The 13,962-nt window shown below is 35.8% G+C and overlaps 1 pseudogene; it reads right to left on the bottom strand.

The window, feature by feature from the left end:
- The window catches only part of LOC102479678 (CWF19-like protein 2), a 76,033-nt pseudogene that overhangs the window by 2,412 nt on the left and 59,659 nt on the right, over positions 1 to 13,962 (bottom strand).

The raw sequence follows: 13,962 nt of genomic DNA, 5'->3' as shown, positions 1-13,962 counted from the left end.
AATGTCTCCCAGAGTTTCCCCAGTGTTTTCCACCAGTAGTTTTATAGTTTGAGGACTTAGGTTTAGATCTTTGATCCACTTTGAGTTGATTCTTGTCAATGGTGAGAGATAGTGGTTCAGATTCATCTTTCTGCGGTGGGTACCCAGTTTTCCCAGCACCATTTGCTAAAGAGATTTCCTTTTCCCACTGGATTGACTGGTATCCTTTGTCAAAGATCAGTTGTCTGTACATTTTGGGGTTTATTTCTGGAGTCTATATTCTGTTCCATTGGTCCACCTCTGTTTTTGTGCCAATACCATGCTGTTTTGATGATCACGGTTTTGTAATAAATTTGGGGGTCACGGAGTGAGATGCTGCACATTCCACTCTTCTTGCATAGGATTGCTTTGGCAATATGGGGTCATTTATGATTTTATGATTCCAGATAAATTTTGGTTTCTAAATCTGTGAAGAATGTCTCTTTATAGGGATTGCATTAAATATGTAGATTAATTTAGATAGAATTGCCATTTTTATTATATTAATGGTTACAAACCAGGAACATGGGATGTCCTTCCACGTTTTTTGTGTCTTTTTTTATACCAAAACAAACTTATACTTTAATTCAATTTTTATATTAAAAAACTATGGGGAACCAGCAGTTAGTGTAATGGCTATGTCGCTGGACTCCCATGTAGTTGACCGCCCTATAACGAAAACCTCCTCCAAAAAAAAAAAAAAAAAAAAGAGTTGTTCCTTAAACTGATATTAATTTTAATTTCATCATGGTTAAAGAAGATGCTGGATATAGTTTCTATGCCTTTATTTATTTATTTTTTTTTTTGGAATCCTAGTCCTCTAGCTTTATTTGCTAATACAGAATTCACTGTTAGTAAACTTTGTCAATCCACAGCCATCCTACTGATTTGTCACTTTTCCACTTGTCTTTTGCCTTCCATTTTACACTTTTCTGGTTTGGTGCCCTATCATGTGGGCAGTCTTTGAGAAGGTAACATGCGAGGGTGAGAAAAATGTTATTTTATGGTTTTGGGGTGGGAAGTTCTATATATGTCTGTCAAGTCGATCTGATTTATGGCATCATTTAGGTCCTGAATATTTTAGCTTATTTTTTGTCTCATTGATCTGTCTAAAGGAGAAAATGGGGTGTTGAGATCCCCAACAATTAGTGCATTGCAGTCTATCTCTCCTTTTAGATCCAGCAGTCTTGCCTTCACATATTTGGGTGCTCCTGTATTTGGTACACAGATATTTATGAGCATTATATCTTCTTGATAAGTAGCCTTTTTACTATTATATAATACTCTTCTTTGTCTCTTCTTGAAGCTTTTGTCTTAAAGCCTACCTTGTTTGAAATCAACATCATGACTCCCACTCTTTTTTGGTTTCCATTTACATGGAGTATCTTTTTCTAGTCCTTCACTTTTAGTCTATATATGTCTTTATCCATAAGAGGGGTATCTTGTAGACAGTAGATGAAGGGTTTCTCTCTATTCAGTCAGTCTGTGTCTCTTGACTGGAGAATTTAAACTGTTAATATTCAACATTATTATCGATATTTCTGGACTTGTCACTACCATGAAGTTGGCCATGTTCTTAGTTGTAGTTTTTTGTTTGTTTGTTTGTTTGTTTGTTATTTCTGTCTTACTGTCTTTAGTTTTCTTGGTATAGCATTCCCTTCATAATTCTTGAAGAAGTGTTCTGGAGTTGGTAACTTCTTTCAGGTTTTGTCTATTTGAGAATGTTTTTATGTTTTCTCCCCATATGAAGGATAATCTTTCCAAGTGTAGTAATCTTGTTTGAAATTGTTTTTCATTTAACACTTTGAATATATTTCCCCATTCTTTCCTTGCTTGCCTTGTTTCCAATGAGAGATTCCATGTTAGCCTGATGGGATAATCTTTATAAGTAACTTGATGTTTCTGTCTTGCCAATTTTAGTATCTCGTCTTTGTGGTTTTGGCCAATCTGGCTATGATGTGCTGTGGAGAGGATCTTCTCAGGTTGACTTTATTTGGGGTTCTTTGTGTTTCTTGGGTCTGAATGTCTGAGTGCATCTCTAGACTTGGAAAGTTTTCTTCCAGAATTTTGTTGAATAGATTATCAATGTCCTTATTAGTTTCTTCACCTTCCAGGATACCAACTGTTCAGATATTTAGGCATTCAGTCATATTTAGTGTTTCTCATATAATGTTCTCATTCGAAGGATGCTATTTTTTAAGTCTTTTCTGTGATTTTTCCCCCCCTAGGTCAGTGATTTTGTCTTCTATCTCTGAAATTCGATCATCTGTATTATCTAATCTTCTTTTAATATTTTTGAGGGAAGTTTTTATTTCCTGTATTTAAGTCTTCATCTCTTACAGTTCTGTTTGATTCTTTTTATGGAGTCTAATTCTTTTCTATCATGGAAGGACTTCTTCATCTCCTGGAGTTCAATGTCTCCTTTCTCTTGCATCTCCTAAAGTTTTCTTACCATAAATACTCTAAATTATTTTTCTGACATTTTGGTAATATCCTCTCATTTTTCCATACGTGGAGACAAGTTATTGTGTTCCCTTTTTGGAAACATATTCCTTGATTCTCTCATCCTGAGGATCTTCTCCGATTTTTAGTCATTTAGTAATGTATTCACTTTTGGCTAATTGGTGAAGGTTTCTATAACTGTGAACTTGTGTGTTTCTCTTAACTGTAAAATAATTCTGTGCTAATTTCTCCCTTCTACTGTGTTTTACAATGTGGTAAGGACAGGAGTTTTGAGATCAGATTTATGAAGAGGAGTTTCTCTCTTTTGGCAACAGGTTCAGTGGGAGGTGAAGATTTCTCTGAGTCTCACAGTATTCAGATGTTTGGCTACTATGCACCTCGACCTGCCTAGGAAGTGGGAGAATGCTGAGCAGCAAGATGAGAAAGTGAAATAAAAGAAAAAGAGAATAGGAAACAGAAATTGAGAGAGAAAACAAAGAAAGAATGAACAAACAAACAAACAAAAACAAAAAAAAAAAAAACAGAAAAAAGGAAACCCCCCCCCAAAATGAATTAAACAATTTTTAAAAATTGAAACTGTGCCACTCACAAAGGGTAGCACACGCCTGAGATGGAGATGGCTGTGAATACCCTGCCATATGTGGGGGGAGGAGAAAAATATTTGCAAGAGAAATGCACAGGGAGGGAAAACTTGTTTTGTTTGTTTGTTTGTTTGTTTTAAGACATAAAAGAGGAAAGAGATTTTTCTCCTACCTTTTCTAGTTTCTGCGGTCTGAAAGAAGAGGAACACTGATTGGGGGCTTCATTGCAGTAATACTGGGCTCAGAAAAGGGCAGCACACCCCTAAGCTGGAGATGCCTGTAAATACCCTCCTTTCTTAACTCTTAAACTTAGTGCTTTTAAAGAATACCTGATTAAATATGGTAAGAGATTTCAGATATCCTTCTCTAGATCCCAAACCTGGAAACACTCTCTGTCCATGATATGTTTGATTATAATCACCCAGACTGTTGTGTTACATGGCAGAATAAAGTGTTCACATTCAGAATGGTGGATTCCTTTGGCATCACAAGAAGTTAAGGGGGAAGGGAGAAAAATCTCAAGTCCATTTTTTAAAAATTCTCTGTCTCTTTCCTCTTTTAAACAAAATTACCCTAATGAATGAGTCCTTTAGAGTAACTCCATCTCATTGCTGATAATGTGTCTTCAGGTATGTTTTATATGTTCTCAGGCCATTGAACCTTTCTGAACTTCAGTTTCCTTATCAATAAAATGAGAATAATAATACTTAACTCACAATTTTAGTGATTATTATATAAGAAAATGTACATAACATTCTTAACATAAGACCTAGCACCTAGGAAGTGCTCAATAAATTACAACTATTTTAATAGAATTTTGTCATTAGGTCTATGAGATATAGAAATAAAACCCTTGCTGAAGTGTGAAAACTAGATTGGATGGAGGACGGAGTGTTTACAGAGAGATATGTCAAAAGTATTACAGTAATTCAAGGATAAATGACAAATGCCTGAACCACAACAGCTATGATGATTTACAAGGAAAATGGAACTGGCAAATATTTAGTATAAGAATCAACTAAATTGATCACTAATTAAATGTAGACGGTGAGATAAGATGGCCATTGAGAAATACTTAAGGCAGTCACTTATTAATTTAATACGAGTAGCTACTGCACTAAAGTACTTGGGAGGTAGCCTGGATGCTAGTTACTATGAGTCTTCAAGAAGAGTGGTATCCCCAAAGCTTACAGCCATCTGATTTTTGACAAAGGATATCAGTCAATCCTTTGGGAAAAGGAAAACCTTTTTAGCAAATGGTGCTGGAAAAACTGGTTATTCACCTGCAGAAAGATGAAACTGAATCGCCATCTTTCACCATTAACAAAAATTAACTCAAAATGGATCAAAGATCTGAACCTAAGACCTCAAACTATAAAACTACTGGTGGGGGGCTGGTTAAGGTGGCTGAACTCCCATATGGCTGACCATGGCTTGAATCCTGGACCTGGCAGCTTGCTTTCTCACTTTCCTTCTCTCTTCTGTCTGTCTCTAGTCAACTTCAATAAAATTTAAAAAATTAAATAATGACAATGAATAAAATAATTCTTTAGAAAATGGCAGGTACTATTAAAAGAAAACTACTGGTGGAACACTGGGGAAACTCTGGGAGACATTGGGGTAGGCAAAGACTTCTTAAATAAGACTCCCAAAGCACAGGAATAATCCCTAAAATAGAAAAGTGGGACTATATCAGATTAAGAAGTTTCTGCACAGCAAGGGACACAGTAACAAGTGTGAATTGACAACCCTCAGAATGGGAGAATATTTTTGTAAAATATGCCTCAGACAAGGGACTGATAATTAGAATACACAGGGAACTCAAGCAGCTTACTCGGGGGAAAAATAAAAAGATTAACCCAATTAAAATATAGGAAAATTAGCTGAACAAAAATCTCTCTAGGGAAGACATATGAACAGCCAAAAAGCATATGAGGAAGTATTCAACGCTCCTCATCATAAGGGAGATGCAGATTAAAACCATGATGAGATGCCTCCTAACCCCTGTCAGAATGGTAGATTAAAAATATAAAAAGTGGTAAGTGTTAGCAAGGATGTGGTGAAAGGGAAACTCTCCTACACTGTTGGTGGGAATGTAAACTGGTTCGGCCACTGTAGAAAACAATATGGAAGTTCCTCAAAAATCTACAAATAGAACTACCATTTGATCCCATTTCTGGGTATCTACCCAAAGGACAGGAGAATGCTCAGTCAGAAAAGCACTTGCACATCAATGTTTATTGCAGCATTATTCACAATTGCTAAGACATGGAACCAACCCAAATGTCTACAAACAGAAGAATGGATGGAAAAAGTGTGGCACATATACTCTATGAAATACTACTCAGCCATAAAAAACAACACGACCCTGGCATTCCATCGAAAGTGGTCAAGTATGGAGGATCTATGGCTGAGTGAAGCAAGCCAGGATATGAAAGAAAGATATTGTGTGTATCCACTTAATATATATCAACTATCCACACTTTATGGTAGAGATTGAAATATTAGAGGGCATAAAAGTAGTGAAAATAGTTATGGATGCTGAAGACGGTGTGGCATGGGGCAGGAGAAGGGAAGAGTATAGAGAAGGGAAGAGTATTGAGAAGGATAGCAAGAGAACCAATAGTGAGGCATAACATTAGTGGAACACAAAAATGGTTTATTACCTGTTGATGATGACGTGTATAGTATTCTCAACTGGACTGGTCTGAGAAGTATTTCATGTTGAGTAAATTCTTTATACAAGCCAAATGATGTATAGTGATTGAATGTTTAAAAAATTAGAATAAATAATAATAATCTGAAAAAATTACGTAAAGCTATTTGATGATTATGTGGATAGTAATGTCTTTGTCTTGACTAATATGCATGGCAATCATGCTGGAAAAAGAAATACACTGTAAAGATATATGTGATTCAATGTAATATAAAAAGATTATGATAATAAATAAAATTAAATTTAAAAAAAGAAGAGTGGTATCCCAAAAAGCTGCATCTTAACTCTTCCTAGGTGTTCATACCAGTAAGGATCTACTCTCAATCCTACTAGACATGAACCCAAGGAAACACTGACCGTTGAATTCCCTATGCCCATCAGCTTGATGACTTAGACTCTCAACAGTACCCTGGAGAATCACTTTGCAAAGGGGTGTTCACAAGTTTCCAAGACCTTAGGGTATGGAATCAAATCGGTGCCAAAATAATACGATTGAAAAAGAAGTATTCTCACTAAATGGCCTTGAGATGACAGTATATATACTTGCAAAAGAATAAAGTTGGACCTCTACCTCATACCATATAAAAATTAACTCAAAATGGATCAAAGATCTCAATGTAAGAGCTAAAACTACAAGAAGACTCTTAGGAGAAAATATAGGAGCAACTCTTCATAATCTTGGACTTGGTAATGTATTCCTAGATATAACAAAAGCACAAGCAACAAAAGAAAAAAATAGATAAATTAAACTTTATCAAAACTTAAAACCTTAGTGCTTTTCAAAAAAGTGAAAAGACAACCCACAGAATGAGAGAAATTATTTTCAAATTAACTTGTATCTAGACTAAATAAAGAATTCCTATAATTCAATAATAAAAAGATGATGCAACTTTTAAATAGATAAAGAACTAAATAAACATTTCTCCTAAAAAGATTTATAAATAGCCAATAAGCATATGAAAATATGCTTAACATCAGTCATCAGAGGAATATAAATCAGAATTACAAGGTGCCAGGTGGTGGCACAGCAGTAGCAAAACTGAACTGACATGATAAAGGACATGGGTTCATGTCCCAGGACCTCTTTGAGCATGCCAAGCATGCATGTGTGTGCCTGTGATCCAGGCTGAGACTGGAGGTTTATTGTAGTGTGAAGACCCTGTTGAGGTGCTCATCTGTCTTTCTCTCTTTCATTCTATCTGGCTCTTCCTCTCATGGAAGAAATAAACTAATTTAAAATAAAAAAAAAAACTGCAATGAAATCATTCACACCCAAAGATGGATGATAATAAGTGTTAGAGAGGATGTAGAGAAACTGGATGGAGAAAAATACACTGCTGATGAAAATGCAAAAGAATGCAGAATCTTTGGAAAACAGTCTGGAAATTCCTCAAAAGTTTACATATAGAATTTCAGTACAACCCAGCCATTCTATCTAAAATATACCTCAAAGAATTGAAAACCTATGTCCACACAAAAACTTGTATATGAATTCTCATAGCATCATTACTCATAACAGCTAAAAAGTAGAAACAACCCATACCCCACAACAAGAGTAGAAACAACCCAAAATGTCCATCAACTAACGAATGGGTAAATAAAATGTGGTACATCCATACAGTGGAATATTCATCCATAAAAATGGAAGAAGTACTGATACATGCTACAACATGAATGAACCTTGACAACATTATGCTAAGTAAAATAAGACTGTCACAAAGGATCACATATTGAATGACTCCATTTATGTGAAATGTCCAGAATAAGCATACCTATTGTATATAGAGACAGAAAGGAAATTAGTGGTTTCCAGTGGAAGGAAGAAATGGAGAGTGACTGGTAATGGGTGTGGACTGGAAGAATCAATATAATTTCATTTGGGTAATAAAAAGTTCTAGAATTGATTATGGTGATGTTTGGACAGCTATGTGAAAATACTAAAAACAATTGAATTGTATAAATGAGTGAATTGTGTAGTATGTGAATTATATCTCAGCAAAGATGTTGAAGAGAAAGGGAAGAGGAGGGGAGGGGAGAGGAGAGAAAATTCTGTCTTACTGACTTCAAGCTTTGTAATACTCCTGCATACCTGATGGTTCAGAGCTCAGCTGTCACCTCACTGAGTTCACACTCCCTCATACTGCTGTGAACTTGGGTCCATGTGACATAACTTCACTGGGTCTCAGTGTTCTCACACAAGAATATGAAGGTTGGCTCAGTTATCTCTAGACCATATACAGCTCAAAAACTCCATGCTGTGATTGAACTTTTCTAAGTTTCTAAGATTGTTTCTCATTCTGTGTACTAAACACTGACTACATTCAAGGTTTAGATTAAAATGACTTCATGGGGTAGATTCTGCCTAGCCCAAAAATATTGATTCATGCCACACTTCTCCATGCAGATTTTACTTTTTGGTATACTTAGAATGGGCAGAAGTTCTTAGAGTATAAAGTGTATGGAGTGTCTAGGTTTTGGAGGAACAAAGAACTTTAGAAGGATTATATTATTCCTACTCTAGCACCTATGAAACATTTCTCTCTCTGCTAATTTCTCAGCAAACCTTTTTCTGTAGAAGTAAGCAAAAGTACTAAAATTAAAACATCATTTACCTTGGATTTCAAAACCACAATTTCTCTTTTACTTTGTTGTACCTAACTAAAATCCTGTGGGTTAGTCTGTGTTCGCTGTCAAAAAAAAAAAAAAAAAAAAAAAAGACCTTTGCTAAATGTGATGAGAAGAGCACCTGATTGTAAATTCTAACGTTGTCTTTGGGTAAAATGTTGTTCTGTATTACACCTCTTCTTTGTATTTAAAGCTGAAAGAAGAATCTTTACCTATATTTTTTGATAGATAATTTGCTAAGTGCTGTTGAAACAAAGAATTAGACTAATTCTAGGCCTCCTGGATTCATCATCCAAGCTTAGTGGGTTGACATTCTGTCCACTGTAGTGAAGGGTGGGCAAGTGTTTGATGGCATGCTTCTGAAATGAAAGTTTGGTTAATAGGTGACATTCAATCAGTACAATGTTATTGAATAAAATTAAATGCATAAGGAACGTGTTCACCAAAATAATAAATGAGATTCTTGGGGAAAAGCACAAGAAAGGGAAAAACTTAAACCGAACTGGATGAAAGGGAAGGGAAAGGTCATAGTATTTATTGAGTCTCACTAATGCTAACCTCTGAGCACTCTTAAACAATAACCATATTTTGTAAGCACAAAGTTTTCTCTTAACATTACTTGTTGAGAATAAATAAAAATTTAGTACCCTAAATTAAATGGGGACAACTAAGCACACTCTTGTTACTTAGAATGCTCTTATTACTTAAGGTTTTGTAATAGCCAAAACATAGCCTAAAACAATTTGGCTATATGTTTTAAATTGTCACACAAACTCCAAACAACTGTAAATTGTGTTATTTGAAACAATTACTTTTAAAACCATTCAAATTCAAAATCACTATTAAAAATTCAGATAAAAAATTCTGAATATGTATATTTTTCAGTATTGCTTAATTTAACATTCTTTTGAGACATTCTATTTCTTTTAACAAAAAGAACAGTAATAATACTATATGCTACTGGTAGAAAATTAAGAACCCGTCCATAAAATCATATGAAAAGCTTTTCAATGATTACTGTGTACACCAAGTCTTACTGTAAAAAATGCAAATAAAAGCCAAAAAAAAAACCTGAAATAACAATCTTGAAGTAGAGGAAAGTGCTCCCTCTGGACCAAGGGCTTTGGCTAGATATCCATTTAGAAAAGCCTTTCGTAGATTAACTAAGCAGTTCACAAGACCAAGTAGGTACAGAACAGTAATGTGAATGGACCAGCCTGTGGCCTGGTGGTTAAGTGAGCTGGATCACAAATGACCACTGCTGGTGTGAGTCCTGGACCTGGCAGCTTGAAAAACATGCTGGGTACATGTTCATATATGCCCAAAATCCCAAAAGAAGAGAAAGGTGGAGAAGAGACTATAGCATGACCCATTCGCCATGTGGCAAGGGGGTGCTTTCTCTCCCCTACACTCCTTTATTTCTCCCTTTCTCCCACTAAGCGCACATGACTACTGGCAAGTCCCCACCCTCACCAAGCACACATGTCTACTGGCAAATAAAAACAAAAGAAAAAACAGGAATGTCAGCAGCAAGTTGTTCAGCCAATTCCAGATTCCCCGTCATGCCTGCCTTGATAATCTTGGCTCCCAACTTGTTCTCATCAACACCCAGTATGTGGAAGGACTCATCTTCTGGACTACCAGTAAATGTTGACTGCATATCCTGCAGGTGTTCTTTCTTTGGAGGGTCACCTCTCAAGCTTTCATCCTGTGATTTTTCTCTCATGTCTTCTGGAATGTGTTGATATTCCAGGGTGCTATTGGTTTCCAATGTCTTTTGATTTGAATGTTTCTTTTTTCTTTCTCTTCCTTCAGATTGACTCCATGATGTTAAAGTTTCTTTATTACTCTCGGTTGGTTTTCTAAAACCACAACACAAAGAACTCTGAGTTGCTAATGCTGAAGATGAACTAGATGGTTCAAAATGCCTGTGCTTGCTGAGAAATGACAGTTCTTCATCATCAGAGGGTCTTATGAATTTAGGTCTCAAATTTCCAGAAGAAAAGTCTTGACTTTGCCTTGTGTTGGTTTGTCTTCTACATGATTCCAAAGACCAGATTGCTTATCTTTTTTATCACCACTAAACTTATCTTTATTGCTACTGTTTGCAGTGTCTTGTATCATATCTATCCCTTGAACTTTTATTATATTTTAGTAAGTCTAATTTTCTATGTTATTGACTACTTTGTGCTTTATCTTAATAAGTTGGTTTCCTCCATTGTTCCTGTCTGTTCTTATCTCTTGAGCATGCAGTTTTTTCATCTTCTTCTGATTTTGAGTAAAATATTTCCATTGACCCATATCTTTTTCTACAATATCTTCAAAATTTCTATTTTGTTTCTCAACTTGTTCCTTAATTCTTTGATAAGACTTCCTTAGCCAGCCTAACCCACCTTCTTCTACTACAGAAACTTTGGTAACTGATGATACACTACACTCTTTTGGTGGAAGACCTGTCCCACCATCCTTTCAGTATGGATTCAGTTATCTTTCCAGCAGAGTGGACTGTTCAAGTGCTTGGGTTTTCTCTTACTCTATTTTCCTTTTAGTTTCATTTTCAGCTTTGAGTGATGATGATGGCACAGTTTAAACAGACATGAAGTCAACAATGATCCACTCATCCCTCTGAATAACTTAGCTGTTGTCTTCTTTTTCTAACTTTTCATATTTCACTTTCCAGGCCTTTTCTTTTCCAGGTGTCTGAGATGGAACAGCTTCAACCCACTCATCATCAGAGCATGATGAACTATTGACTGAGTCATTTTTCATATTTCTGCTTCTTGCTCTTTTTTCCCTTCTCTTTCTTTACTTTTTTTGAATGCTTATCTTTTTTCTTCTTTTTCTTCACAGAGTATTCCTGTGAAAACTGTTCAATTCGCTCATTTACATCAGGTAGCATCCAAGTATCCTCAACCCAAAGTTGCTTAAGTTCTTTACATCTTTCTTCTTTTTCAAAATTAGCTTTAGCCTGATACAACACCTCGGCCATAACAATCCAGGTCTGTTCTTTCCACACTTTGATCCTCTTCACACTTTCAAATCTACCACTAACAGCCTCCATAGTTGTTGTCCTATTCACAGTTCTGATGGTCAGAATTTTTGGATATATTGGGAGGATTATGTGATGAGAACTGAGTAAATGAGAAAATGATTATGAGCTTCAGGCAGAACAAGAATAAGGACAGTTTTAACATTGTGCTATTGAGTGGCCACCAGTGGTCTTTTCTGGACTGCTAACATCTTTGATGGGGACATAGAGCTGGGCTTTTCTGCTATAGGAGACTCAATCATTGTTTCCAATCTTTTCTCTGCCTCACCTCAGACACCTTATTATATCCCAGATAGCATATGTGTGTGTGTTGTGGGGAAGGGTGTTACATTTATTTATTTATTTCTTCTATTAATGAGAGAAAGAAAAATAAGAAGAGAGGAAAGGAGGACACTTCCACCTCCAACAGGATCCTGATGCTGCAATCCATGCCCTTCCCATCCCTCCACCTTTAGCCCGGACCATGGACACGTGTATGCCCAGCATTTTCAGAACCTGGACTGGGAACCTTTTCATGTGAGATTACCTCTCAGAGCTTTGCATTTTACTGCTATATCACCATCTGCTCCTACCCTAGATCTATGTGCTTATTGTTGAATCTTCCCATGTTCACCTACACACTTAGTAGAAACCATGAGGCTTCCCACAGCAACCTGAAGGGTCATTCAAAAATACCAATAGGATCATAACATTTCCCTGCTTAACATCTTTCACTCACTTCCTACTGAACTCTGAATAAAGTCCAAATCCCCTTAGTTCATGAGCACAGTTTTCTTCTAGATCTAGCCCTTACTCACCTCTTTACTTCTTTATTTGTATACTACACTCACACCATTTCTAACTATGGGCATGTTCTTCACTGAGAAGTCCTCCCTATGAAATTCCCCTTGGCATCCTTCTCTGCCTTGCTAATGCCTATACAACCTTTAGGACATGTCTCAAGAATCCACCCCTTACTGGAAGCCTTCCACAGCCCCTCCCATCCTCAGACTGAGTAAAGTACTCACCTCATACCTCATATCTCACCACATACCTTATTCACCCTATGTCAGAATAACTCCCTTATCATACCACGAGGTCTTTAAGCACATAGTCTGTTTTTTACTTCAATGTTTCCAATGCCTAGCACACTTCCTGGATCTGAAAGACTACTCAGATTCTTTTGGGAAGTAGATAATGCCATTAAAAGTAGAGATTCTACATTTAATAGTGTTTTTAAAAGCATTTCTTGAGGAGTAACATATAGAAACCTATTCAAATAAACATATAACTCAAGAAATAAAACAGTATCAATACCCCAGAATCCCCCATTGTTCTCCCTCATAAACATTAACTTTAAGCGAAGCATATGGTATGTTCTCCTTTGTGTCTGGCTTCTTTTGCTCAGCATTTGCTTATGTGACCCATCAATGTTGTGTCTGATTGTAGTCTACACTCATTTCTGTATAGTACTATATGTGTCAATATACCACAGTATATTAATCTAATCTACCATTGCCAGACAATATTTGAATAGTTTCCAATTTGGGGCTTTTATGAAGAGTGTTGTGATATGTATTTGTGTTTTAACATTGTTTTTTAGAGTCACTTATTAATTATGTTGGTAAAATCACCTTCCCAAAGAATGTCTTCAGCTATGTCCTTAGTTCCAAACTATTCTGCACATTCTCTCTTACTTTGTTGAGTTAATTAGAGCTGTGCCAGTGAGGTCAAAAATGGCAAATCAATTACCAAAGAGTTGGTGAGTAAAATTAACCTTCTGTGACAAACATAGTTTACAAGTTAAAGCAAACAAGTACAATTTTCTGCCTTAAACATTCTAATATGCAGTTTCCTGTGATAAACATGCATAGTCTCAGGGATTCAAATCAACAGTCTTTTGAGTCAGTAAAATAATCCTCGTAATATTATGGCCATGCTCTTTGCCCTTTTTAGTAAACAGTCTTCTCAATTCAACTTTATAATGCAATATATAGAAGTAAAGATTTAGCTTAAATGTCATGAAAATCTACATGTAAATATTTGCTAAACTTCTTTCTTATCTGTCTAAGCAAAGGGCAATGGTTAATCCACTGTTTTACATGGTCAAAAGTGCTCATGTAAACATCTTAAATTTTTCTCCTTGTTTTCTCGTATACTGCTAGTTGAAACTTATATCCTCTGGTTTCAAGGTCAATCTTAATTGAGGCAGAATCAAAGATATTCTAGATTTATTTTTTATTTCTCACAATGTTGTATATATAAATTAATCTAATAAAGCTTACTAAAAGTTTCACTGAGTTGAACTGAATTAAATAATATTTTAGAAAATGGTTAAACAGTAAAAACATCACTGGGTATTTTGATGGTTTCATTGTATTTCTTCTTTCATGTACATTTCTACATTTTAGAGAGATGAACTAAGAAAAGGTTAATAATGGGATGGTTAATAATGATTCAACAGTGAAATTGAGGTAGAGTCAAGGATGACTTTGGGATATCTTGAGCAACTCAAAATACAAGAAACAGGC

The sequence above is a fragment of the Tupaia chinensis genome, unplaced genomic scaffold (assembly GCF_000334495.1).
Source record: "Tupaia chinensis unplaced genomic scaffold, TupChi_1.0 Scaffold000184_1, whole genome shotgun sequence".
Lineage (NCBI taxonomy): Eukaryota > Metazoa > Chordata > Mammalia > Scandentia > Tupaiidae > Tupaia > Tupaia belangeri.
Note: the sequence above shows the minus strand (reverse complement) of the source record. Positions and strands in the feature narration are given on the sequence as shown.